Source organism: Eurosta solidaginis, chromosome 1 (assembly GCF_040869045.1).
Source record: "Eurosta solidaginis isolate ZX-2024a chromosome 1, ASM4086904v1, whole genome shotgun sequence".
NCBI classification, from domain to species: Eukaryota; Metazoa; Arthropoda; class Insecta; order Diptera; family Tephritidae; genus Eurosta; species Eurosta solidaginis.
In genome coordinates, this window is record NC_090319.1 from 67,131,964 (window position 1) to 67,159,616 (window position 27,653).

At 35.5% G+C, this 27,653-nt stretch overlaps 1 protein-coding gene across 1 annotated transcript in view; it reads left to right on the top strand.

Moving 5' to 3' along the window:
• The window catches only part of LOC137236828 (maternal protein pumilio-like), a 278,454-nt gene that overhangs the window by 102,189 nt on the left and 148,612 nt on the right, over positions 1 to 27,653 (top strand). The window lies entirely within an intron of this gene.

Below are 27,653 nucleotides of genomic sequence, written 5' to 3' on the forward strand. Positions count from 1 at the left end.
AATGTATTGCATGTCTCGTGCCAGGCTAAGACTTAAAAATAAAACACACTAGCTGAACCCAAAATCCATATAGATATGTACGTAGCCGGAAGTGTTTCAAATACGTGCATAACTACTCCATTGGCCATATATAATCCTTCCGCGAGAATTGTAATGCCGAATTTGTGAACGACAACAGTTTGTATTGAAAACGTATTTAGGACTGATGCGGTCTGTATATGTTTCGTATAGGAGTCACTAACTTTACAGTCCCAGCCTCCAGAGCTTGACGCCACCTTGAAAGCTTTTATTTCATAAAAACATCAATAGGTGGCATGTTCCATGTTACGTCCAGAGGTCTCAAAGTACAAAATCTAATGGTCTCTGTGCTACCAGTGCTTCGATAGTGAGATCAATACGTTCATGCCTTGAGCTCTGGCGTCGCACCAAACTTTTTAAGCGATACTCTTTTGCGAGCTTATAGACGAGGCCTATGCTCCGCATGCCCTCTTATTCATTGGTCGTTAAGTTAATGCTTTTAAATTTACTTCTAATGGTGATGGGTAATAGCGCTGTCTTTGAATTATTCACTCATTAAGGCATCTTCTTCACTGAGTAACAGAGCAGATACTACGAGGTCATCCGCATGGGCCACATAAAATGCATCCCTGCTGAGTTGGCGAAGTATTTTGTCTATAACTCAAACAGGCAATGTTGGAGTCGCCCTAACCAACTCCCCATCTTGATGCTTATAACTCTTTATCGTTCTCTCAGGTAAAAGAAATCTGATAAAAATTTGGAGAGCCTTTTGTGATTGTTTGAAAAAAATTTAACTCTTAAGCCAGATGGAATGTTGCAGAAGAAATTCAATAAAACTTAACTTTATAAGAGTTGCCACCTGTTTGAATATTTTAATTTAATTGAAGAAATCAATAGAAGTATGATTAATTATAACCGGCAAAACGTCCAAAAATTTGATTGCGATCACAAAATATGTAAAGACTTGCATGCTTAGATTACTACAATTAAAATTGATTGCTTGTTTTTGTTGTTGTATTAACGATAAAGGACACTCCCCGAAGGTTTCGGGAGTGTTATCGATGTTGATGGTCCTTTGCCGGATATGGAGCCGGTACGTTTCGGTAACAAAGCACCATTAAGGTACTAGCCCGACTATCTCAGGAACGATTGATATGACCACCTTAAACCTTCCAGGCCATTCCGCCTTCCACCCCCTACTTCCGTGCGGAACTTGAGGTCGCCAGAGCCTCGCCTGCTAAATATGTGTATGATACATTAATTTTTGTAACAGCATTCCCCTCGTGTAGGTGAGGTTGACAATTGGGTTGCGGAAGCCTTGAGGCTATAAAGCTTACCAACCCCTTTGAAATGAGTAAAGAATCGATAAAATTGATTGCTTCTATGTCGATTGTAAAAATTATAGTTAATTTAAGCAAATATTCGATTGCAATCACGTCTCTTGTACTATCATTGAAAGTATAACAAGTACAATCTCCAGTACAGGACGCTATTTTCCTTAAATAATACTTATTCACTGACCTCTGGGATGTCCAAATTTTAATCTAAATAATTGATTGTATATTTTGCGTCTACAATCTTAGTGTTTGTATGCATGTCTGAATGGAATGCGTATCTAAATTGATTGAAATAAAATTGATTGCCAACGAAAGTGTCTGCTACCTAAAGGACTGCAATCAATGATTCAAAAATCATTGAAAAAAAACTTATGAAGTCTGATTGCAAACAGATTGTACTTTGTATTTTCAAAAATTGTAATAAAATGATTCACATTTCTATGTTTTCGCCAAAAAGACAAATTACAACAACAAAATTTAAAATAAATCATAAAGAGCTCGATATAACAAGTCAAGTATTAAAATCTGATAATTGACTACATTTATAACCACTTAACTGCAAACACAAGCTGCTGTTTAATGTTAACACATACTCATAAAAATTGACAAAAACAATAACATGCTTCATATGCAGAGTTCACGCAGCCGAGTCAATAAATATAAAGCCATTGATCACACAATACAAAACGTAATAGGAGAAAAAAAAATAGACTCATAATCGTTAAACTCGTGCTTGTGGCAATCATTTGGCGGCGGCTATACGTCATCATAAATCTGTGTCAAGTTTAACGCTCAAAAAGCTCTTGTAGCTGTGGATTTATAGAAGGCAGCTAGTAGAAAAATAGAAACAAAAACCAACAAAAAAAAAATTGGAAAAAAAGATCGAAGGAGGCAGGTGCACTTCATGCAGAGGGAAGGTGGCAACATGTTGCAAGTGCAGCAACTTGCCAAGACACACCACACAATCAATATTCAAGCCACCCAATCGTTTGACAGTCAAAGTAGTGGAATTAGTATTGATTTCGAACGTGAAACTAAAGTCGCGCAGAAATCAAAGTCGTCAGACATTGCTAAAAAAAAAAACAATAAACTTTTCATGCTAAATCTTTTTGGCTAGTCATCTACTAATTGCTGCTAAAATATATCTCATGAACACATTTAGCCATTAAAAAAATTGTCATACATGTTTTGACTTCTATAAAAGGCTAATGACAAAAGCTGGGAAAATATGAGTTCATGTGGAGCGATTCCGTAAGAGGCAGCTGCTAAATTTATAAGAAAAATCCAAAAAAATTTTGTATTTACTAATTTTTAAAGTTGTTTTAATAGATTTCTCAAAGGTTGGAGAATAATTGAAAAATTAGTTGAATTTCTATAAATTTATCAAAGGTTGGAGAATTTTGTTATTTTACGTTGGAAATAAATTTGAGAACTATAAATTTCTCAAAGGTTGGAAAATACATATTTGAAGAAAATGCTGAATATCAACTTGTAGGAAAAATCCAACTCATAAGAAAAATGCAAAAAAATTTTTGTATTCACTAATTTTTAAAGTTATTTTTATAGATTTCTCAAAGGTTGGAAGGAAAATTAAAAAATAAGCTGAATTTCAACTTGAGATCTCTAAATTTCTCAAAATTTTATCAAAGGTTGGAGCGTAGTTGGAAACTTACGTTGGAAATAAACTTGAGAACTATACATTTTTCAAAGGTTGGAAAATACAAATTTGAAGAAAATGCTGGATATCAACTTGAGAACTATAAATTTCTCAAAATTGTTTAAAAGTTCCATGAATTTTTTTATTCAAACTATGCAAACCAATCTCAAAAAGGTTTTCGAAAAACTTTGAAAATTCTAGATAATTTTACAAACTTTTTATTTAGAGTTTTCTGAAAATTTTTAAGTATGTAGTTTTGTAGCGCAATCAATTTTAATTTAACAGATAACAAGTTGTAGGTCTCTCAAAATACTTACTGATTTTTGCAAATATGATTTCCGAACGGCGTTTTATATTTCCTTCCATATGAAGGGCGTGAAGCTTTTTTTATATATAAGAAAAAATAGTTGAAAACCAATTCATATTTTGTAGGACGTTAGTCTAAAATTGTATGGACTACAAAACTGCACACTCACAAAAATTCAGAAAACTCTAAACAAAAAGTTATACCGATTTCACCCAGAAACTAAATCGAATCACAACTTTGTTTTCCTTTTCACATAGGGCCACTTGCTTCATTAAGCGAACATCTGTCCGCAGCCCTAAAAAAGGTCACGCTTTTTTGAAAAATAGTTAACATGGATAGCAGCCTAGAGCAGGTCCGTCAAGCTGGACCCCCCCACGTTGGATTCGAAATTTGGTAGGCCAGTGCTATTTATGTGCTAATTTATTCCCAAAATAAAAAAATTTGTGTTTTTTAACCTCAAAGGGGGGGGGGGGGGGGGCCCAGCTGGACGTCCAGCTAGACCCCTCCCTCATAAGCACTAGATCAAACAAAAAAATTAAAATGTGGGAATTATGTGCTATTTATGTGCTCCAACATAAGCTACGGTCTGTCCAGAAAAACAGAGGGATGACAAGGGGGGAGCGGAGGCATATAACCCCAGACGGAAAAATCGAAACGGGATAGGTGCAGAATTTTGTGCTATTTATGGGCTCGTTAGTTCAAAACGATTCGTTTTTTTGACAACTTTTAATGTCTTTTTAAAACATCAAAAGTGGTGGGTCCAGCTAGACCCCCCATCGTAAGCACTAGGCCAAACAAAACAATTTAAATGTGGGAATTATGTGCTATTTACGTGCTCAATAGTGCCAAAAAGAATTCGGGTTTTTGACAAGTTTTAATGATTTTTTTAAAACTTCAAATGTGGGGGGCCAGCGGGACGTCCAGCTAGACCCCCCCCCCCCCCCCCCCCTCGTAAGCACTGGGCCAAACAAAACAATTTAAATGTGGGAATTATGTGCTATTTACGTTCTCAATAGTGCCAAAAAGAATTCGGTTTTTTGACAACTTTTAATGATTTTTTTAAAACTTCAAAAGTGGGGGGTCCAGCTGGACGTCCAGCTAGACCCCCCCTCATAAGCACTGTTCCAAACAAAACAATTTAAATGTGGGAATTGTGTGCTATTTATGTTCTCAATAGTGCCAAAAAGAATTCTATTGAGCACGTAAATAGCACATAATTCCCACATTTAAATTTTTTATTTGACATAGTGCTTATCCCACTTTTGAAGTTTTAAAAAAATCATTAAAAGTTGTCAAAACCCCGAATTCTTTTTGGCACTATTGAGCACATAATTCCCAAATTTAAATTGTTTTGTTTGGCCTAGTGCTTTTCGAGTCGATTTTTTTCGAAGAATCCATTTTTTTTTTCTATAATCGCTCGATTTTTTTAGCCTTCGAAGTTTTGATAATCTTACAGTTATAGTAGGTACAATTTAATATTGATTCATCAAAATGGGCAGAAAATATATTTATTGTATTTTTTTATAAAATCTACCTTCACCGGCTCATATTCATAGTCAAAATAAAATAGTTTCGACTTTTTTTAGAATCATACATCATGACTGCGCCATTGTGTTGGTGACTGCGATTAGAGCTCAACCGTCTAGACGGTTTTGGCGTTGCATAACAAATCACGCCAGCATCCCTGTTTCAACATAACTGACACCAAGGGAGATCAAGTCTTCTTACTGGAGGTCTCCCCATTCGTCTGCTTCCAAATACGGGTGCCGATAGGTATACTATCTGTGCCAGAGCGTCTTCGTGCATTCCCCAACGTAGCGGTTGGCATCTCGGCGAGGACCATAAATCGTCGCCAGGACTTCCCTGGGCCATCCCATTGTATGTCGACACGGTCCATGATTCCGATCCATACATTAGAAGAGATACGATGAGAGACTTATAGAGCGTTAATGACAAGAGTTTATCTCTGTTTGATTTCTAAGCTAGCATTGCAGAGAAGGCAGAATTTAGTGAAGAAATTTCTGCGTACAAAATGGAATATCCTAAACAAAAATTGTTCATGCTCTTTGGTACCCGAGGTTTGTTTATCTACTACTGCTATAAATTAATTTGAAAAATCACAATAAATAATGATATTTCAGTATCAAATACACTAATAATCCCACTTCTATGGGAGGACCAAGTGGAGAACCAGGTGGTACTCCTTGATTTGCGAGTTAGCGAAAGAGGAAGAAACTGTCGAACGGCAAAACCGTGTGAACAATTAAACAGCAATCAACTTTTTTCGACTCGATTTAATCGATTAAATCGATTTTTCAAAAAATGGAATCGAATCCAGCTCTATAGCAGCCGTTTCCTCCTTAACTAATTGATTTTTGACTCCATTTAGGAATTTGTATTTTGTATGCAAAATTGAGTTCAATAAAGGATTTAATGTAGAAAATTTGACTAATTATTTCATTAACCCCCTGTTTGGAATTGGTATTAAACATATTTGTAAATTTTCTCGAACTTTCGAATTGTTTGCATTGTTCCAGCTAAAAAATTCATTAAAGTTTTTTTGAAATAAAAAATAAAAGGAAATTTGAAAAAATTTTTCACATTTTTCATTGCTGTTTATGAAGGAGCGAAGTCAGCAGCGGAAACAAGTATGAGGCACAGAGGAATGAGAGATCTAAGACTAGAGAATTTGATACGGGAATAATCAAGACGCGTGGATAGAGATTGATATGTAGATATAATGGCACTCCAGCCCAATAAAAGGCAGTGCAATGCAAGTTATGGTGATTTAGTTTGGTTGTAACTCATTAACTGCGTGGAAATACACTAAGATGTAAAACTGTACTATTTAGGTACTATTGCTAGTGGTGAATAAGGCGAATTATTTACATACAGTGGTGTGGAGTATTTATTTGGCAGTTCAGTGGCGCAAACTGATAACAATCAATCGAGTAACACTAATTTTGTACATTTGGTTGGTTTGGTAAAAGGTTATTATTATTTATGTTTCATACCCTTCGGTGGTTGCTAGGGAAGGTTAAACCTCTCTTAACTTCATTCAACCTAAATACGGCAAACTCGTTCCTTTTTCCGCAATAAGCAGTGATGGAGCTCTGTTCTTTTTATACGCCAGTTGTGGCGTATGAAACCTTCTAAAGACAGCGTAGGCTCGTCATCCCAAATCTTGTTTTTTCACAGCAAAATGAGAAGGCCTAACTCGTAGCCCAGAGCTCAACAAGAGATAAAAGGTGCTACGCACTCACCCACTCAATTCACTGAACAAATATCAAAGGAAAATGCAAAAATACCCTTCCTATTTTAAACAGAATCCATTTACGTTCAAATACTAAATACCCACTACCACTCACACTTCTACCCATGCAGTTGTGCCGCATCAACCTCTGGGAGTTCTCACTGTCACTGGTGCATCTATCAAATAAATTTTGCAATAATCCATCTCCTATATTACGCTTCGTTCGAGTGAATTATTTCACAATACATAAAAGTATCTGTAAACATTAAATTAAAACAAGTTCACTGCGCTCCGTTTGCTACTTTCAACACACGACAATTTAATATCAACCAGGGTTCCAAAATAAGAGTTAATTGAAAAATCACTGGGAGGAATCTTTGTTATGAATAAAAAGTGATTGTACTAATATGGCTTGGAGCACACATCTGGTAATATGGAAGGCGTTGTGTCTCATCAGTTTTGCCTAATTACTTAAAAACCGTGTAAACAGTTACGGCTTTCCAGTCGCTTCTTAGCTGTGTTAACTGGCGCCAATTGGTCTTACCAATGGAGTTTAAATCGTTTTCCACCTTTTCCAAAATATCTTATTAGCCAGAGCATGATCTTTCATTCGCATAGCATGCCCCAGTCAGCGTAGCCGCTGAATTTTCAATCGGCACTATGTTGATGTCTGCGTAAAGCTCGCCGTCGCCAATGCGTAAAGGTCCGTAAATCTTTCGAACAAATTTTCTCTCGAACACTACCAAAGCCGCTTCATCTGATGTTGTTATTGCTTCTGCACCATAAAGCAGGCCGGGTACGATAAGTGACTTGTAGAGCACTTTACTTTTCAATTGCCTATCTAGTCCGAAGTAGCATTTAGTGAGAGTGATTCTTCGCTTGATTACAGAGCTGATGTTGTTGTCTGTGTTAATGCTGGTTCCCAAACAGACGAAGTCTTTTACTATTTCGAAATTATGGTTGCCAACAGTCGCGAGGTTGCCAAGGCGCAAATGCGCTGACTCTTGGCTCGATGACAGCAGGTACTTCGTTTATCCTCATTCACCATCAAATCCATATTTTTCGCTTCTTCTTCCAGTTTGGAGTAAGTAGAACTTACTTTTATAGAATATTGTTTCAGAGCGTCTAAGTTCTGCAGCTAGTTTTTCATAAATGCTGTATTTGATAGTTTATTTCCTTAATCCCAATGTGCGTGGAATTAACAGGAAGGGGAAAACGTAGAGTCTCAGAATTTTTATATATATATATATATATATATGGGTCGATTTATTAACCAATATCGCGCCATCGAATTTTCGATATGATTTGGGCTCAGGAAATAAAAGTTCCACTACGCATTTTCGAGCCTGCGAAATTTCATTTTTTTGACTTTTTTTCGACTTTGATTTTTAAGATTTTTTTCATGACCTACTAAAAAAATTGCCATTTGATTGTAAAATTTTCATATATACCCTGTCCGACCCAAAAAAGTTCGCAAAAAACGTTGGCGATAACTGTTTTTTTTTGGGTCGGACAGGGTATACATATGAAAATTTTTTTAGAAGGTCATGAAAAAAAACTTAAAAATCAAAGTCAAGAAAAGTAAAACAAAAAAAAATTAAATTTCGCAGGCTCGAAAATTATTATTTTTTGGGTATGCGTAGTGGAACTTTTTTTCTGAGCCCAAATCCTATCGAAAAATCGATGGCGCGATATTGGTTAACTTTCGTCCATAAAAATCGACCCTACCCAATATACATATATGAAGGCAAATGTTCAGGTTAAATTTTGTTAATGTTGTTGTTGATGTACATATACCGTACATGAATTTTCACTTCAAATTTGGTTTGAAAAATTACACTGAAGATAGCACAATGCATAAACCGGCTTTTGGACAAACCATACCAAGTTTGTCAATAATATGAAAACATATCTAATATATAAAATTCTTCTGTCACGGTTTTAGAGGCTGAACTCCTCCGAAACGGCTGAACCAATCCTCATGAAATTTGATGGGTATATTGGGTCGGTCTGAGAATCGGCCAACGTCTACCTTTTTTTTTGCTACGTGCCTAGGGTCTTGAGATCAAAACGTGGACCCGGGTACCCCTAGAATGTGTTTATACAATATGGATATCAAATTAAAGCTGTTGATGAGTGCTAGAGTACAGGATAATCTTCATACCCCTGGGTGACTAGGGTCTCGAGATATAGGCCAAAACGTGGACCCGGGTACCCATAGAATGTGTTTATACAATATGGATATCAAATGAAAACTGTTGATGAGTGCTATAGTACAGGATAATTTTCATACAACTGGGAGGCTCAGGTCGCGAGATATAGCCCAAAACGTGGACCCGGGTACTCCTAGAATGTGCTTATACAATATGGATATCAAATGAAAACTGTTGATGAGTGCTATAGTACAGGATAATTTTCATACAACTGGGAGGCTCAGGTCGCGAGATATAGCCCAAAACGTGGACCCGGGTACCCCTAGAATGTGTTTATACAATATGGATATCAAATGAAAACTGTTGATGAGTGCTATAGTACAGGATAATTTTCATACCACTGGGAGACTAGGGTCTCGATATATAACCCAAAACGTGGACCCGGGTACCTCTAGAATGTGTTTATACAATATGGATATCAAATGAAAGCTGTTGATAAGTGCTATAGTACAGGATAATTTTCATACAACTGGGAGGCTAGGGTCTCGAGATATAGCCTACAACGTGGACCCCGGTACCCCTAGAATGTGTTTACACAATATGGATACCAAATGAAAACTGTTGATGAGTGCTATAGTACAGGATAATTTTCATACAACTGGGAGGCTCAGGTCGCGAGATATAGCCCAAAACGTGGACCCGGGTACCCCTAGAATGTGTTTATACAATATGGATATCAAATGAAAACTGCTGATGAGTGCTATAGTACAGGATAATTTTCATACCACTGGGAGACTAGGGTCTCGAGATATAGCCTAAACCGGGAAAACCGGTACCTCTAGAATGTGTTTATACAATATGGACATCAAATGAAAACTGTTGATGAGTGCTATAGTACAGGATAATTTTCATACAACTGGGAGACTAGGGTCTCGATATATAGCCCAAAACGTGGACCCGGGTATCCCTAGAATGTGTTTAGACAATATGGATACCAAATGAAAACTGTTGATGAGTGCTATAGTACAGGATAATTTTCATACAACTGGGAGGCTCAGGTCGCGATATATAGCCCAAAATGTGGACCCGGGTACCCCTAGAATGTGTTTATACAATATGGATATCAAATGAAAACTGTTGATGAGTGCTATAGTACAGGATAATTTTCATACAACTGGGAGGCTCAGGTCGCGAGATATAGCCCAAAACGTGGACCCGGGTACCCCTAGAATGTGTTTATACAATATGGATATCAAATGAAAACTGTTGATGAGTGCTATAGTACAGGATAATTTTCATACAACTGGGAGACTAGGGTCTCGATATATAGCCCAAAACGTGGACCCGGGTATCCCTAGAATGTGTTTATACAATATGGATATCAAATGAAAACTGTTGATAAGTGCTATAGTACAGGATAATTTTCATACAACTGGGAGACTAGGGTCTCGATATATAGCCCAAAACGTGGACCCGGGTATCCCTAGAATGTGTTTATACAATATGGATATCAAACGAAAACTGTTGATGAGTGCTATAGTACAGGATAATTTTCATACAACTGGGAGACTAGGGTCTCGATATATAGCCCAAAACGTGGACCCGGGTATCCCTAGAATGTGTTTATACAATATGGATATCAAATGAAAACTGTTGATGAGTGCTATAGTACAGGATAATTTTCATACAACTGGGATACTAGGGTCTCGATATATAGCCCAAAACGTGGACCCGGGTATCCCTAGAATGTGTTTATACAATATGGATATCAAATGAAAGCTGTTGATAAGTGCTATAGTACAGGATAATTTTCATACAACTGGGAGGCTAGGGTCTCGAGATATAGCCTAAAACGTGGACCCCGGTACCCCTAGAATGTGTTTATACAATATGGATATCAAATGAAAACTGTTGATGAGTGCTATAGTACAGGATAATTTTCATACAACTGGGAGGCTAGGGTCTCGAGATATACCCCAAAACGTGGAACCGGGTACCCCTAGAATGTGTTTATACAATATGGATATCAAATGAAAGCTGTTGGTGAGTGCTATAGGTCAGGATAATTTTCATACCCCTAGGTGACTAGGGTCTCGAGATATAGGCAAAACGTGGATCAGCGTAACACTACGATGTGTTTTTACATTATGGGTATCAAATTGAAGCTGTTGATGTGTGCTTTAGTACAGAGTTAGTTTTATGCAGCTGGGTGACTAGGGTATCGAGATGTAGGCCAAAACGAGATATACCCCTGGAATGTGTTTATACAATATGGATATCAAATGAAAGCTGTTGATGAGTGCTATAGTACAGGATAATTTTCATACAACTGGGAGACTAGGGTCTCGGTATATAGCCCAAAACGTGGACCCGGGTACCCCTAGAATGTGTTTATACAATATGGATATAAAATGAAAGCTGTTGATGAGTGCTATAGTAGAGGATAATTTTCATACAACTGGGAGGCTAGGGTCTCGAGATATAGCCTAAAACGTGGACCCCGGTACCCCTAGAATGTGTTTATACAATATGGATATCAAATGAAAGCTGTTGGTGAGTGCTATAGTACAGAATAATTTGCATACAACTGGGAGGCTGGGGTCTCGAGATATAGCCCAAATACGTGGACCCGGGTACCCCTAGAATGTGTTTATACAATATGGATATCAAATGAAAGCTGTTGATGAGTGCTATAGTACAGGATAATTTTCATACAACTGGGAGGCTAGGGTCTCGAGATATAGCCTAAAACGTGGACCCCGGTACCCCTAGAATGTGTTTATACAATATGGATATCAAATGAAAGCTGTTGGTGAGTGCTATAGTACAGAATAATTTTCATACAACTGGGAGGCTGGGGTCTCGAGATATAGCCTAAAACGTGGACCCCGGTACCCCTAGAATGTGTTTATACAATATGGATATCGAATGAAAACTGTTGATGAGTGCTATAGTAGAGGATAATTTTCATACAACTGGGAGGCTAGGGTCTCGAGATATAGCCTAAAACGTGGACCCCGGTACCCCTAGAATGTGTTTATACAATATGGATATCAAATGAAAGCTGTTGGTGAGTGCTATAGTAGAGGATAATTTTCATACAACTGGGAGGCTAGGGTCTCGAGATATAGCCTAAAACGTGGACCCCGGTACCCCTAGAATGTGTTTATACAATATGGATATCAAATGAAAGCTGTTGGTGAGTGCTATAGTACAGAATAATTTGCATACAACTGGGAGGCTAGGGTCTCGAGATATAGCCTAAAACGTGGACCCCGGTACCCCTAGAATGTGTTTATACAATATGGATATCGAATGAAAACTGTTGATGAGTGCTATAGTAGAGGATAATTTTCATACAACTGGGAGGCTAGGGTCTCGAGATATAGCCTAAAACGTGGACCCCGGTACCCCTAGAATGTGTTTATACAATATGGATATCAAATGAAAGCTGTTGGTGAGTGCTATAGTACAGAATAATTTTCATACAACTGGGAGGCTGGGGTCTCGAGATATAGCCCAAATACGTGGACCCGGGTACCCCTAGAATGTGTTTATACAATATGGATATCAAATGAAAGCTGTTGATGAGTGCTATAGTACAGGATAATTTTCATACAACTGGGAGGCTCAGGTCGCGAGATATAGCCCAAAACGTGGACCCGGATACACCTAGAATGTGTTTTTACATTATGGGTATCAAATTGAAGCTTTTGATTGTGCTATAATACAGAGTAAGTTTTACACCGCTGAGTGACTAGGGTCTCGAGATATAGGCCAAAACATGGACCCGGATACACCTAGAATGTGTTTTTACATTATGGGTATCAAATTGAAGCTTTTGATGTATGCTTTAGTACAGAGTAAGTTTTACACCGCTGGGTGACTTCGGTCTCGAGATATAGGCCAAAACATGGACCCGGATACACCTAGAATGTGTTTTTATATTATGGGTATCAAATTGAAGCTGTTGATATGTGCTATAATACAGAGCAAGTTTTACACCGCTGAGTGACTAGCGTCTCGAGATATAGGCCAAAACATGGACCCGGATACCCCAAGAATGTATGTGTATTATGGATATCAAATGAAAGATGTTGCTGAGAGCTCTAAAGTTCATTGTGATATTCGATTTAGTCGCATCAATCTGGCAAAACTGATAAATATGCATGCGAAGTCGAAATAAAGACAAGAATTAATAACACCCACATACCTATTTACATACGTCCTATACCAGAGACGGACTGGGACTGGGATTAGGACTAGGAATGAGACTTAGACTCGGAATGGAACTGGAACAAAATACATACCACCCCCTGGGACTGGCAATAAGAGGTGAAGAAGAATGAGAAAAAATTGAGAGAAGAGAAAAGAGAGAAAGAGGCTGAGAAAGAGAGAATGAGACGAAGATGGATATAGATGACGCGAAAAAGACGGAGGGAGGAGTGAATAAAACGATTAGGAAAAAGTGTAGAGGTATAGGGCAGAGTTAGACGGAAAAATCTTATTAAAATGTAGGCAGATAGACCAAATTTAGGGCAGAACAACATCTGCCGGGTCTGCTAGTATCTAATATTAGAAAAGCGAAAAATTATTTCAAAAATGTTAACTCTTATTTACTATATCTCTCCATAAAAGAACTCTTATGAAACTCCACAGTTCATGGAGAGCTATACTGGTATTTTCTCTCCTTAAAAGAACTCTTATGAAACTCCACAGTTCATGGAGAGCTATACTGGTATTTTCTCGCAACTATAGTTCGATTTTCTTATTGTAGCTTTTTTTGGATTTTCCTATTGTAACTTTTTTTCGATTTTCTTATTGGAGCTCTTTTTTTTTTTGGTTTTTGTGTGTTTATTAAAGTGCTCTTTCCGAAGTAGACTTAGGCCGTACTTTTTTTTATGATCGTTGTGTGCTGATTTTCAGATTGATCTACACCAAACGGCCTCTTCTGATATGGTAGATGAATTTATGCTGAAAATTTATTTCATTTAGACAATTTTTCTATCCTGGTGATGTTAGTTGTACCGACACCTTAATCTCGCATCTTTGGTTCGCACCAGCTCCATCACCATACCACTACGGTCCTATTGCTTCCCCTCAATTCTTTCGAAAGTTATTGTGTTATGTTATCCTTACTTGTGTGTATTTTAATCCTGTTTCCCTTGCACACACCATTTGTTAGTTCCATATATCAAGTGTATCCCTGGATTACATTTTCAGCTTGACGAAAGCATAGAACCATGTAAGTAATAGAAATTTCTGTGAGTTGTTTTGATGCCTGTCTGTGATAGTTTCATTTCAAAATGTGTGTACCTTCTTTGCCTTATCTTCGTCGTGCCTTCTGTGTCATGGATGCCGCTGCGTATCCATTCAATTTCATTCCATGCTTACAATTTTCACTTTTTGTGTTGTTCTTGTTGTAGCTTGTTCTCCTATGGCTGTTGCATAAATTTAACTTTTGAATATTTTGTATTTCCCTTTTTGTTTTTTAATCTTACTTTCTTTTTTTGCATTAAGTAGTAGACACTGCAGTACTTTTGAAGTCAACTTCAATTGAATCGTTTCAACGGCAGTACTCCAAAGTGCTCTTGTCTCAATCGTCGGCTCTACTTTTATGATATTTGGTTTGTAACTTATTCCAGCATTTTTCTGCGCTTGACTACTTATTCTCACTTGAAAATTGTTTGACATGATTTACTACGGCGCATAATTTTATCTTGTACATACAGCAGCGAGCAGAAAAATAGCAGTGAAAATTTTTTTAAATAAAATTTAGACACCTGAATTATTCTTTGTTATTTTCCATAATTTAAGGAAAAACTTTCATTAGTTTTGTTATTGAAACTTTACAAATGAATCTCAAAAACGTTTTCGAAGAATTTCGAGAATGTGAAAAAAATGTTACGAAAGTTTCGAACTTCTTATTTAGAGTTTTCTGAATTTTTTTGAGTCTGTAGTTTTGAAACCGAACCAATTAAAGTAAAAAAATGTACAAATTATAGGTCACTCCAAATTCGCATTGATTTTTGACAATTTTCTTTTCGAAGGGTGTTTTATATTTTCTTCCATAAGGAGGGCGCATGTCTTTATTTTTTTTTAGATGGGTGAAAATCTGAAACAATCTTCGGGAGAAAATTTGTCAAAAATCAATGCGAATTTAGAGACCTATAATTTGTGCTTTGTTAGACTAAATTAGATTGGAATGGTCTAGGCTGTTTGAATTGAAATTAATTACTCAAAGGCAGCGACTATTTCAGAACCGCCTATAACTGAACCAGTTAAGAAAGCGTTCAAATCGCCGGTTTCGGTTGCAAAATAGTCTTTTATAAAATTATCAAAAATGTTCGAAATTTTCTAAACATTTTCTCTGGGATTTCAAGGTTTCGGTTGCAAAACTAAAAGAAAATTTTTCTAAAATTATTGAAAATAACGAAAGAAGAATTTAACTGACAAAATTTTATAAAAATTGCCACTGCTACTTTTGTGTTTGCCACTGTAAGTAGATTAAAAAATCGACTTGATTGTTTTAAAAACAACGTAAGCCCCATTTTGTTGAATGAGATTTATGTTGTTTTGAAAAAAAACCGACGTAAGTAAAATGGGTTTGGGGTGACAAAAACTGAAACATAACACCATAGTAGTTAAATTTAAAAAAAAAATGCCATTAAATACTTTAAAAAAAAAAAATTGTGCTGTACCATTAATTGTTTGCTCAAAATTTGGTTAATCACAAACCTTAATTACCCAATCGATTAATTCTAATTTATGATTAATCAAAACGCAAACTAATTTGAGTAATCGCCTTTTCGATTACTCACTGTTAAATAAATTGATCACTCACATTACATTACCTTCTATATTTGATTATTCGCAGTCAGCTCTCATGTCAGCATTATTTTGAAAATTTTCTTTATACTTTTGATTACGATTTTTGTGAATACTTTGTATGTGATTTTTAAATTATTTTTTCACAGACAACATAAAACTGTCTGAGGAAGAGGAGATACTTTTAATTAACCAATTGGGAACTACGCATGTAGATTTCGGCTTTGATTAATAAAGTTATCAATTAACCGAAGGACATTATTAATTTAATCGATTAATCGAATTAAGGCACAAAATAGCAAGTCTCAGAGTAGTTCAGATAATCAATTATATTTCCACCCTTCTGTGTAGAATTCAAGCTAGTTTAGCTAATTCAATATTACGAAATTGTATGGTAATAGTCAGCAAGCTTTGTAATCAGTTAAGCCGCTAAACGCCGCGTGTAATTTATACGAGAAAAAATAAGAAATGTGTATTAGGAATGATGCCTATGATTCACGTCGCTCATTTAATTGAACCGGCTCTAATTCTAGTGAAAATGATTGGCGTTGAGCTTCTGGTTGAGTACTATAAATAGTAGTCCAGCAGAAATGTTAAAATCTTCTTGATAAAATGGAATAGAATCTGTGGAAATAACAAAGGTAAAATTAAGTTTCTATTTCGAAGCCATATCACCGTTCTATTAAAAAAATTTCTTCCAAACACGATCCCTCTCAATGAGCGGTTGAAACTTGATAAATACAAAAATTAAAAATGTGACATTCGTACTTACTTAATAAATGTAAGGCGCGATAACCTCCGAAGAGATTTTAGGCCGAGCTTCTCTTCCAATTTGCGTCGTGCTCCTCTTGATTTTCCCTACAAATTGGCCGGACGGGACCTACATGTTTTATGCCGACTCCGAACGGCATCTGCAAGGCAGATGAGTTTTCACTGAGAGCTTTTCATGGCAGAAATACACTCGGAGCGCTTGCCAACACTGCCGAGGGGCGACCCCGCTTAGACAAATTTTCTTCTAATTGAAAAACCTTATTTCTAAAAGTTTGATGTTGCTTTGCCCGGGGTGTGAACCCAGGGCATACGGTGTGTAGGCGGAGCACGCTACCATCACACCACGGTGACATTCGTACACTGAATGAAAAAAGCTGGTCAAATCAACCGAAATGTCTTTCAATTTTTATCCATCGCACAAATGAAAACTGTTAAAATAACAGATTTTCGTAAAGATATCAATAACAGTGAAGACTGATGATTTGAGGGAGATTTCTGCAGCACTATGCCTATAAGAGCAAAATGTAGTGAGCGCCATGCGCGTCACTTGAAGTTACCAATGAAATCAGTTTGGTCAACAGAAAAGCAGCTTGATTAAATTTTAATTAATTTTTACAGAATATTGTAAACTTGATTATACCAACAGTTGCTATAACAAATTTGTTCTCTTGACAAAAAACTCGGTTCAATTAACCATAATGTGATAATTTTTACCTCATGTGTCTTAATTCCGGAACAACAAGCCCGATTCGATGATCTTACTGACTTCATTCGCCTTTTGTGTAACACCCCTAATTTGCATATGATTTTGCATTTAAGAGAAGTATGCACAAAATTAAAACATTTCTCAATGTAAGTCTTTATTTGCATAGCACCGATATATATATTCTTATGTCGGTGTTGTTTCCAAGTCATCACTTTTTTCTATAAATTCTCAAAATGCAATTAGTGTCAATAAAACTATAAACTCTGCATGACATAAACAATAACAAAATGACATGCACTCATAAATATTTATAAGTTTAAATCAGCGCATTTGTACGTGAATTGTTCGCATGGAAATCAATTTGTTAAGAAAGAGAACGACGAAGTATGGCTTGCCATTAATAGGAATTGATCAATGAAAATGGAAAACATGCAAACGGAAATGATTAAATAAAAAATTATGAATCAGGGAAAACATTTGCATGGTAATAAAAACTCTACAAAAATATTATCTAGAAAGCAAGGATATTAATTTGATGCAAATATTTATATTCCTGGAATTTCCTCGAATATAATTCATATTTTTGTAGGTTTAATGGTGTGTTCAATTTTACTTAATATATAAATGTTTGCTTCTTCAGTTTTCCGCCAATAAAAACATAAAAATGAGATTAGTGTCAAACAACAACAGTCACGTTCGTTGAATACTGTAGAGAATTTCAGGAAATTCAAATATTCATTACAACAACATGTTCCTTATTTACAACACTACTATGGTAGTAGTACAACACAATTAAATTACTCGCATACTTCACTTATAGCGTGATTGATTATTCTTTAGCATGCGCTGCTTTTATACTCAGTCGCCTGGAGCGCCTGTTTCTATTTAGACCAGAGGTCTAAATTCTATAGCACAATTTTTGTGGCGTTGCGCATGCGAAAGCGCTTTCACTTTAAATTTTTGGAGACTTATGGTCTAGATTTTTCACGAACAGGGCTCGAATCGTATCATACGATCACGGATCGGCAACCATACGAAAGAAAATTACGTATAAACAAAATGGGGTTATAACATACGATAAGAAACGAAACGTTATTTATTTTCAGTTCACAATAAATTTTCCGATCCGCATTAGGTTGGATTGTATTTTTAGCTCACAATAGATTTTGAACTGTCATATAAGTTTCCAAAAATATAAAAAATAAAGTAAGTAACTGCGATGGATCCAATTTTATTGTGTTTTTTTTTAGATCCAGTAATAGCGAAGGCGATGAAAAGATAGTCCGAAAGCGGTTAAGAGAGTGCAGACACCCTATGGACTTATAGAACAAAGCGTAATCATAACATTTAGGTATTATTTCCTTGTAACAAAAAATTATTGCAGTTCCTTGAAGAGATTTCGCCTACCTTGAGAAGCTTTTAGTTACTTTCTGGAGAAGTTAAAATTTAAGAAAGCCGATACCAAAGCGGGTGTCTCGCCATGAATTCCGCCGATATTTCCTTTTGGCTTGGATTAAGCTTGTTCGAATTCAACCTTTGTTAATAATAAGAGTTTGAAATTTGTTATTATATTTTATTTATTCGTCTATTTTAACAATTTTCTAACATTTTCAATGAAATTTGTATGTATACGTTCGCCAGTTTGTGTTCGAATGAAAGTGGAACGTGACGTGTACGTTCAATCACTCGTCACATATGTTGCGATCCAAAATTACGACCGAAGTAGTACGTTCACGTATGTCATAATCCGAAAATCATGTTTTTATGTAACGAGTTATACGATTACGGACGTTACGATTTGGCTTCTGCTTTCTCAAACAAAAACAAATAAATGTAAGGCGCGATAACCTCCGAAGATATTTTAGGCCGAGCTTCTCTTCCCATTTGCGTCGTGTTCCCCTTGATTTTTCCTACAAATTGGTGGGACGGGACCAATGTTGTTTCTAAAATTTTGATGTTACTTTGCCCGGGGTGTGAACCCAGGATCTTCGGTGTGGATGGCGGAACGCGCTACCATCACACCACGGCGGTACTGCTGCTTTCTCAAACAGTTGCTTATTTATTTTTCGTTTTTGTATCTCTTATTGGATTTGGCTACATACATATATATCTGAGGTTTATATAAGGTCGTATGCACTCTTTATTGCCGTCATATTTTCTGTTGTCCTCCATGCATATATGTGTATCAGTTTTCGCCAGTTTTACTTTTATTTTTATTTTTCGAGAGTTAAAGTTTACTAGCTCGATTAGTTTTAGTCTAACAATAGGCGTGTTTTTTTTTTACATGTATATATGTACATCTACATTTGCGACTAAAAAAACGCTCATCAACAATTGCGCATAGCCCAATAAAACATTTGTCCGCACTGCCCCGCAAATGCCAAAACAATAGAACTACTTACATTTCCTCTGTTGACATTTCGTTTTTTTATTAGGGATGGCAAAACATTAATAAAGTCGATAAAAACTGCATAATGAAACTTGGAAGTACTGATTTTTTAAAGCCTATTTCATAAGTGTGGATAAAGTTGTGCACTTACCAGTCTATACAAAGTTTAAGTGCAGACGTATATGCACGTAATAAAAAACGCAGCTAATTTATAGCTTATAAGTCTCTCAAAATTTACACTGATTTTTTCCCCGAAGTGTGTTTCAGATTTTCATGCATACGAAGGACTTCATTAATTTTTTTTTATAAAATAACACAAAAAAATTTAATTGAGGAAACCTGATAAAAACCGCCTTTTTTCTTTTCGCTGCTGGAATGCTGGATCAATAACCGGCATCACTTTACATTTTTTTTTTTAAAGAAAAGCTGGTTTCTGCGTTATGCCATCCTCGTGTTGAGACAATATGTCACTGAAGATGGCACAACACTTAAACCAATAAGTCACCAAACCAAATTTGAAAAGGAATGACGAAATCTTTCCAACTTTGACAGAAAATCCAAAAACAAAAAAAAAACAAGTAAGGAAGGCTAAGTTCGGGTGTAAACGAACATTACATACTCAGCTGAGAGCTTTGGAGACAAAATAAGGGAAAATCACCATTTAGCAAAATTAACCTAGGGTAACCCTGGAATGTGTTTGTATGACATGGGTTTCAAATGAAAGGTATTAAAGAGTATTTTAAAAGGGAGTGGGCCATAGTTTTATAGCTGGACGCCATTTCAGGATATCCTCATAAAGGTGGACCAGAGGTGACTCTAGAATGTGTGTTGTACGATATGGGTATCAAATGAAAGGTGCTAATGAGTATTTTAAAAGGGAGTGGGCCTTAGTGCTATAGGTGGACGCCTTTTCGAGATATCGCCATAAAGGTGGACCAGAGGTGACACTAGAATGTGTTTGTACGATATGGGTATCAAATGAAAGGTGCTAATGAGTATTTTAAAAGGGACTGGGCCTTAGTGCTATAGGTGGGCGCCTTTTCGAGATATCGCCATAAAAGTGGACCAGGGGTGACTCTAGAATGTGTTTGTACGATATGGGTATCAAACGAAAGGTGTTAATGAGTATTTTAAAAGGGAGTGGGCCTTAGTTCTATAGGTGGACGCCTTTTCGGGATATCGCCATAAGGGGGACCGGAGGTGACACTAGAATGCGTTTGTACGATATGGGTATCAAATTAAAGGTATTAATGAGGGTTTTAAAAGGGAGTGGCCCTTAGTTGTATATGTGAAGGCGTTTTCGAAATATCAACCAAAATGTGGACCAGGGTGACCCAGAACATCATCTGTCGGGTACCGCTAATTTATTTATATATGTAATACCACGAACAGTATTCTTGCCAAGATTAAGGGCGTTTGATTTCTCCCTGCAAAACTTTTTCATTTTCTTCTACTTAATACACACCCATTTTACAAAGTCTTTTCTAAAGTTATATTTTGCGTCAATAAACCAATCCAATTACCATGTCTCATCCCTTTTTTCGTATTTGGTATAGAATTATGACATTTTTTTAATTTTTCGTAATTTTCGATATCGAAAAAGTGGGCGTGCTCACAGTCCGATTGCGGCCATTTTTTATACCAAGATAAAGTGAGTTCAGATAATTACGTGAACTGAGTTTAGTAAAGATATATCAATTTTTGCTCAAGTTATCGTGTTAACGGCCGAGCGGAAGGACAGGCGGACGAATGTGTATAAAAACTGGGCGTGGCTTCAACCAATTTCGCCCATTTTCACAGAAAACAGTTATCGTCATAGAATCTATGTCCCTACCAAATTTCACAAGGATTGGTAAATTTTTGTTCGACTTATGGCATTAAAAGTATTCTAGACGAATTAAATGAAAAAGGGCGTAGCCACGCCCATTTTGAAATTTTCTTTTATTTTTGTATTCTGTTGCACCGTATCATTACTGGAGTTGAATGTTGACATAATTTACTTATATACTGTAAAGATATTAAATTTTTTGTTAAAATTTGACTTAAACAATTTTTTTTTTTAAAAGTGGGCGTCTTCGTAATCCGGTTTTGCTAATTTTTACTTAGCACACATATAGTAATAGGAGTAACGTTCCTGCCTAATTTCATCATGATATATTCAACGACTGCCAAATTACAGCTTGCAAAACTTTGAAATTACCTTCTTTTAAAAGTGGGCGGTGCCACACCGTTTGTCCAAAATTTTACGAATTTCCTATTCTGCGTCATAAGTTCAACCCACCTACCAAGTTTCATCGCTTTAGGCATCTTTGGTAATAAATTATCGCACTTTTTCGGTTTTTCGAAATTTTCGATATCCCAGGAACCTACATACCAAATTTTATGAAGATAGCTCAAAATTTACTCAAGTTATCGTGTTTACGGACGGACGGACGGACGTACGGATGGACGGACTGACATGGCTAAATGAATTTCTTTTTTCGCCCAGATCATTTTGATATATAGAAGTCTATATCTATCTCGATTAGTTTATGCCGTTGGATTACCGTTGTGCGATCAAAGTTAATTTACTCTGTGAGCTCTGCTCAGCTGAGTATAAAAACCATTAACATTAACCTCAATAAATTGCATCTTCCTACACGGACATAATAGCTATCATCCGGTGGCAAAATCCTGAGCCAGATAAATAATTTTGCATATAAATGCAACAACAACGATTTGAGCCAGATAAATCCAGATAGAAGTCTGGTTCAATTTGTGAGCCAGATAATTTGTTAATTACTTCTTTTTAGGCTGGGAACGCGGCCTTTAATATACATACTATTTCAAAAATAGATGTCGCTGCTTAGCCTTTCGCCGTATGAGTTAAATGAAAAACAGCGGCGACATCTGCCTATCACATTTCACGTGTGCGAAAATTTCACGACATCTGCTTCTCAAGTCTCTCAATGATCCAGAGCATTCCTGTGAGAATTGAGCGCGAGCCGGAGCTGTAAAACTCACTGAAAGACGGCAAATACCAACTCAACAAAAAAACTTCTACGAATCTCCATTTATTTCCGTACACATTGCGGACTGGAGATATTTTTCTTCATTTATGTTGAAATGGCACGGCGAAATATCAACCAAACCTTTTAAAACTCGATTATTGTCATGTGGCATGCAACAACATTTACATTTCTATTCCATTTGGCGCTCGTACCTCAATTGAAAGTTTTGTTGTTTTTACACTGATTTGGATTCTTCTCACCTCGCCTAACTCGCACACACTTATCACATTTGTCACTTCAACTTCTTCCGCAATCCGCGTAAATGTACATTTTCACATCTGTTGTTCTTACTGTTTTAGTGAGGGGTTTAACGTCTTAACACACACATACACACACCAAGAAATATCTTTGTATATGTATCGTAGTTCGGTCACTCGCCCAGCATGACGATAAGTAAATGTGATTTACTAACCAGCGTTGTTGATGGGCTTGTGGTGGCAGATGATTTGATGGCTTAAATGGTAGTTGCTTGGGCTGACTGGGCAGCAACCAACAGTGCAATACATATACCGATTAACATTTCAACAAAAGTCTTTTCGGCGTATATAGTAAAAGAATCTTACCACATTTTTTTTACCCTCCACTCCATACCTACCGCCTCGTAGCACCTGAGCAGAGAGAGCGACATTCAGCGTAGTTCCTGCGCATGCATTGTGTCACGACGGACTCATTACATGCTATGCTATGCCTCTGTTTTTGTTAAATTTTTTGCTGTTTTAACAACTTAACTTTCGAGATTAAAATTTGATTGTCTCCCGACGCGGTTACTATGCGCTGAAGTTACTGTGGTACCATTGTGTTTGCTCTGTGCTTTTCAGTTATCTATGATGCTTGTTCTGTCCTTTTGTCAGGTAGTTCGTCTAGTACTTATGTACTATGTAGGTACTAGGGATATTACGGAATTTACAGGAATCGGTCATTTTTCGTATGCGTCGAAAGTTCCGTTTATTCCATTGAATTTTCTGGTCGATTTCTCAGTCGCGTTTCCATACGTAAGAGATCAAGCAGTATAAAGCCCACTTAGAAGACTCCCTGGAAGGCCAAACCTTTCCGTTTGGACTGCTGGTATCAGCCTATCTTGGCTGCTGTTTCGAAAACGCCCTATCTCATAAAGTCTTTGAATAACTCCTTATCTGCGAATTTATTTCACAAACGCCCCATCTCAGACTTCGGTTCAAGAACACCCTAACATCAAAACGTCAAACGTATTCTATTAAGTAGTCGATTTACATTTAATTTCGCCTCTTCATTCACACCGTGCGTCCTAATTCAAGCCTAATATGCCTGCCCTACCAAATCTAACTACCGACATTAAAATCGAAATCAGTAGTCTGAATCAATTGTAACTTCCGATCTTTCGGTATCAAAAACGAAGTTCCATAACATCCCTAGTTTGTACAAAATTGTCCATGCCCAACAAAGCGCTTATCTCTTAAACTGCTAAACGTAACTTTTTGTTTTTTTTTTTTTTTTTTTTTTGGAAAAATAACAGGAAATATAAAATGGTTACAGATATTTAATGATATTGGCAAATAGTTACACATTTTTGCAGTATCAACCCCAATGTTTACCTCGCTTTTTGTTCCTAAGAATTGTCAGCAATTATAAAAACTTGAATTGAACATAGAATTAAATCCAAAAAAAAGTTGGTATTAGATGCAATTAAATTATTTAAAATATAAGAATAAAAAGCTGAAAAAAAAAAAAAAACAAACCGAACTGTTATGTAAAAAGGAATTGAATTATATAAATAAATACACTGTACTAATGACATTTTAAACAAATTAAAAAAAGAAAAGAATAATTAAGCAAAAACTGAAATGGAAGATAAAAAGAAAACAAACCAAAAAACCAGATTTTAAGAAAAAAAAAATATACATAAAAGAATAAAAACAAAACAGTAAGGTAAAAAAAATATAAAACAAAAGATTTAATAAAAAATTAAAACCAAGGAATTCGAAAAAAACTAAAAAAATTTATTTTGTTCTTGTAAAAGTTAAGAATAAAATTAAAAAAATTCATAAAAAACCAAAAACAAAAAAAAGGAAATAAAAATATAAGAAATGGATATAAAAAATATAAATATACAAAAAAAGAAACACGTGGAGAATAAAAGAGAAATGGAAATAGAAAAAATAAAAATAAAAAGAAATAAGAAATGAAAAATTACAAAAAACAAGGACAAAAAAAATAAAATGATTTTTTTTTTGATAAAATTTAATAGCCTTAACTATTGCAGTTCATTAGAGACATGTCGATCATACATGTCCATATGTCCTTGATAATGACTCTAGATTGAAGTCGAAATATCGACCAAAATAAAAAATATATGAATATAAAACAAACCAAAAAGAAAGTTTTATTCATTAACCGCGGCCTTTCAGCTCAACAAATTTAATTAATAAAAAAATAGGAAAAGGAAAAAAGAGAATGAATAAATGAAAAAGGAAAGGAAAAACTAAAAAGGGGGAAAATTAAATTTAAATCGGGAATAAAAATAAAATAAACAAATAATATAAAAAATAGTAAAGAGAACAAATAAAAAAATTTAAGAGAAGAAATAAAATGTTAAAAGTTGTGAAATAAAAAATAAGAAAAAATAAAATGGAAGCAAAAAATAGTAGTCAGGAAATAAGAAATTAATAAAAAGAATTAAAAAATATATATATAATCAGAAATAAATACATATATATTTCCATAAAGGAAAGGAAACAAACAATAAATAAATAATAAAGAAAAAATTTAAAAAATTCAAAATTCAAAAAAAAAAAAAACAAAAAAAAAAGATATAATAAAAAAAGGAAAATATTACAAGAAATATAAAACAAAATAAATATAAAAAATACCACAAAATCCGAAAAATATATATATCTAAACAAATTTTAAATTAAGAAAATATAAAACAGAAAATATAAAACAGAAAATATAAAAAAGAAAATATAAGAAAAAATTTAAAAATTAGACAAAAAAGAAAATAAAGAAAAACAGAAAAATTAATTGATACTAAATTCGGAAATTTTTGTACCGACATTTCCAGACGAATAGTAAAACAATAAAAAACAAGTAAAGGTGTCTAAGTTCGGCCCAAGTTCGGGTGTAACCGAACATTATATACTCAGCGTGAACTTCTCCCCATTTCCTCTTACGGCAAAACTTGATAAGTGAAATATCATTGATTAAAAACTATTTCTTGCTAAGTTATAGCTAATTATTCTAGTCTACGACCCTTTTAAACTTGTTTTATATCTAATTTGCCGTGGTCTTTAACCGATCCCGTCCATTTTTACTAGAAATATTTTCTGCTATAAGGAAAATGTGTGTACACAATTTCATTACGATGTGTTAATTTTTCTTCGAGTTATGGCTCCCGAAACATAGAAAATTGCTTAGTCATAAAAGGGGCGGTGCCACACCCATTTTCAAAAATTTTAGTGTTTTCCAATTTAATGTTATAATTCAATTTAGATAGTAAAATTCTATTGACACAAAGCTCTTTTTCGCTATGATATAGCTTATTTTATTCGTCTACGACCCTTTTAAAAATCTTTTATATAAAAGTGGGCGTGGTCTTTAACCGATCTCGTCCATTTTTCATGGAAATATTTTCTGCTATAAGGAAAATGTGTGTACACAATTTCATTATGATCCGTTAATTTTTCTTCGAGTTATGGCTCCCGAAACATAGAAAATTGCTTAGTCATAAAAGGGGCGGTGCCACGCCCATTTTTTAAAATTTGTAGTTTTTCCTATTTACTGTTATAACTCCAGTTGGGAAATGAAATACCATTGATATAAAGCTCTTTTTTGCAAGCAAAGATATAGCTTATTTTATTCGTCCACGCCCTTTTTAAAAATCTTTTATATAAAAGTGGGCGTGGTCCTTAACCGATTTCGTTAATTTTTCTTCAAGGCATTCCTTATAGTAAAGGCAACCGCTTCGCCGAATTTTGTTACGATAGGCTTAACGGTTTTTGATTTATGATTAATAATATTTGTAAAATTGATTTTATCACAAGTGGGCGGTGCCACGCCCATTTTAAAAAAAGTTTTATTTACTAAATTATCAGGTTTTTATGTTTTCCAAAATTCTATATATGTGACCCGGTCTATGAAAAGGTGGCTTATGACTCAAAAAAAAAGAGGAGCACAAACGTCCTGAAGAAATGCATGGTTTATCTTTAACAGCTGTTTCTCGCAATTCCTTTTTTGAGTCATAAGCCACCTTTTCATAGACCGGGTCACATATATAAAAAGTGGGCGCGGTTATCATCCGATTTCACTCATTTTTAATACCAATCCATCCTGGGTCCAGATAAGCTAGTGTACCAAATTTGGTGAAGATATCTCAATATTTACTCAAGTTATCATGCTAACGGACGGGCGGACATGGCTCAATCAATTTTTTTTTCGATACTGATGATTTTGATATATGGAAGTCTTTATCTATCTCGATTCCTTTATACCTGTACAATCAACCGTTATCCAATCAAAGTTAATATACTCTGTGTGCAAAGCACGCTGAGTATAAAAACGTGAAAAAGCCATGATCATGGACAATGATTTGATATTTCATTTCTCACAAAGAGGTTCTGCATTGCAAGTTGCCTTCGGTAGGTACTTTTATCAACCATATGTTGGGTTATCTGCCCGGATATTGAGATTCCGGATATTTCAAAATACATATATAAATATCTTGTAAACTTCGGCAAGTTTTTAATTTGTTTTAATTAAGGTGTGATACTTAAAAAATGTACCTCAAAACCTCCCAGCATCATCTTGCATAATCCTACAAGCTTTTCTGATTTTACAACTAAGCGCGAGCACTAGGATTTCAACTCTACATACATCTGTACAAAGAAGTGACATAAAAATAATGCTCAGCTTGTAGTTCCCAAAACTTTGAAAAATATTTTTCAGTTTTGTTTGAAAGATATAACGAATGCAAGTTCTGAGGAGCTGTATGAAAAAAAATATCTAGTTAGAAACATCAAGCAAAGCCTCATCTCTATCAAATTTTAACCCTCTAGTCTGGGAACTAAATAACCCTTTACGTTTACTTAATAGGCTATCCAAAATACTATCTTAATTATTTCAACAACTTCCACTTTAGATGGGGGTCATTGCACACATTACGCGTACAATCGCTAGCAATGAAGATGATAGAAGTTAGCAAAACACGAAACA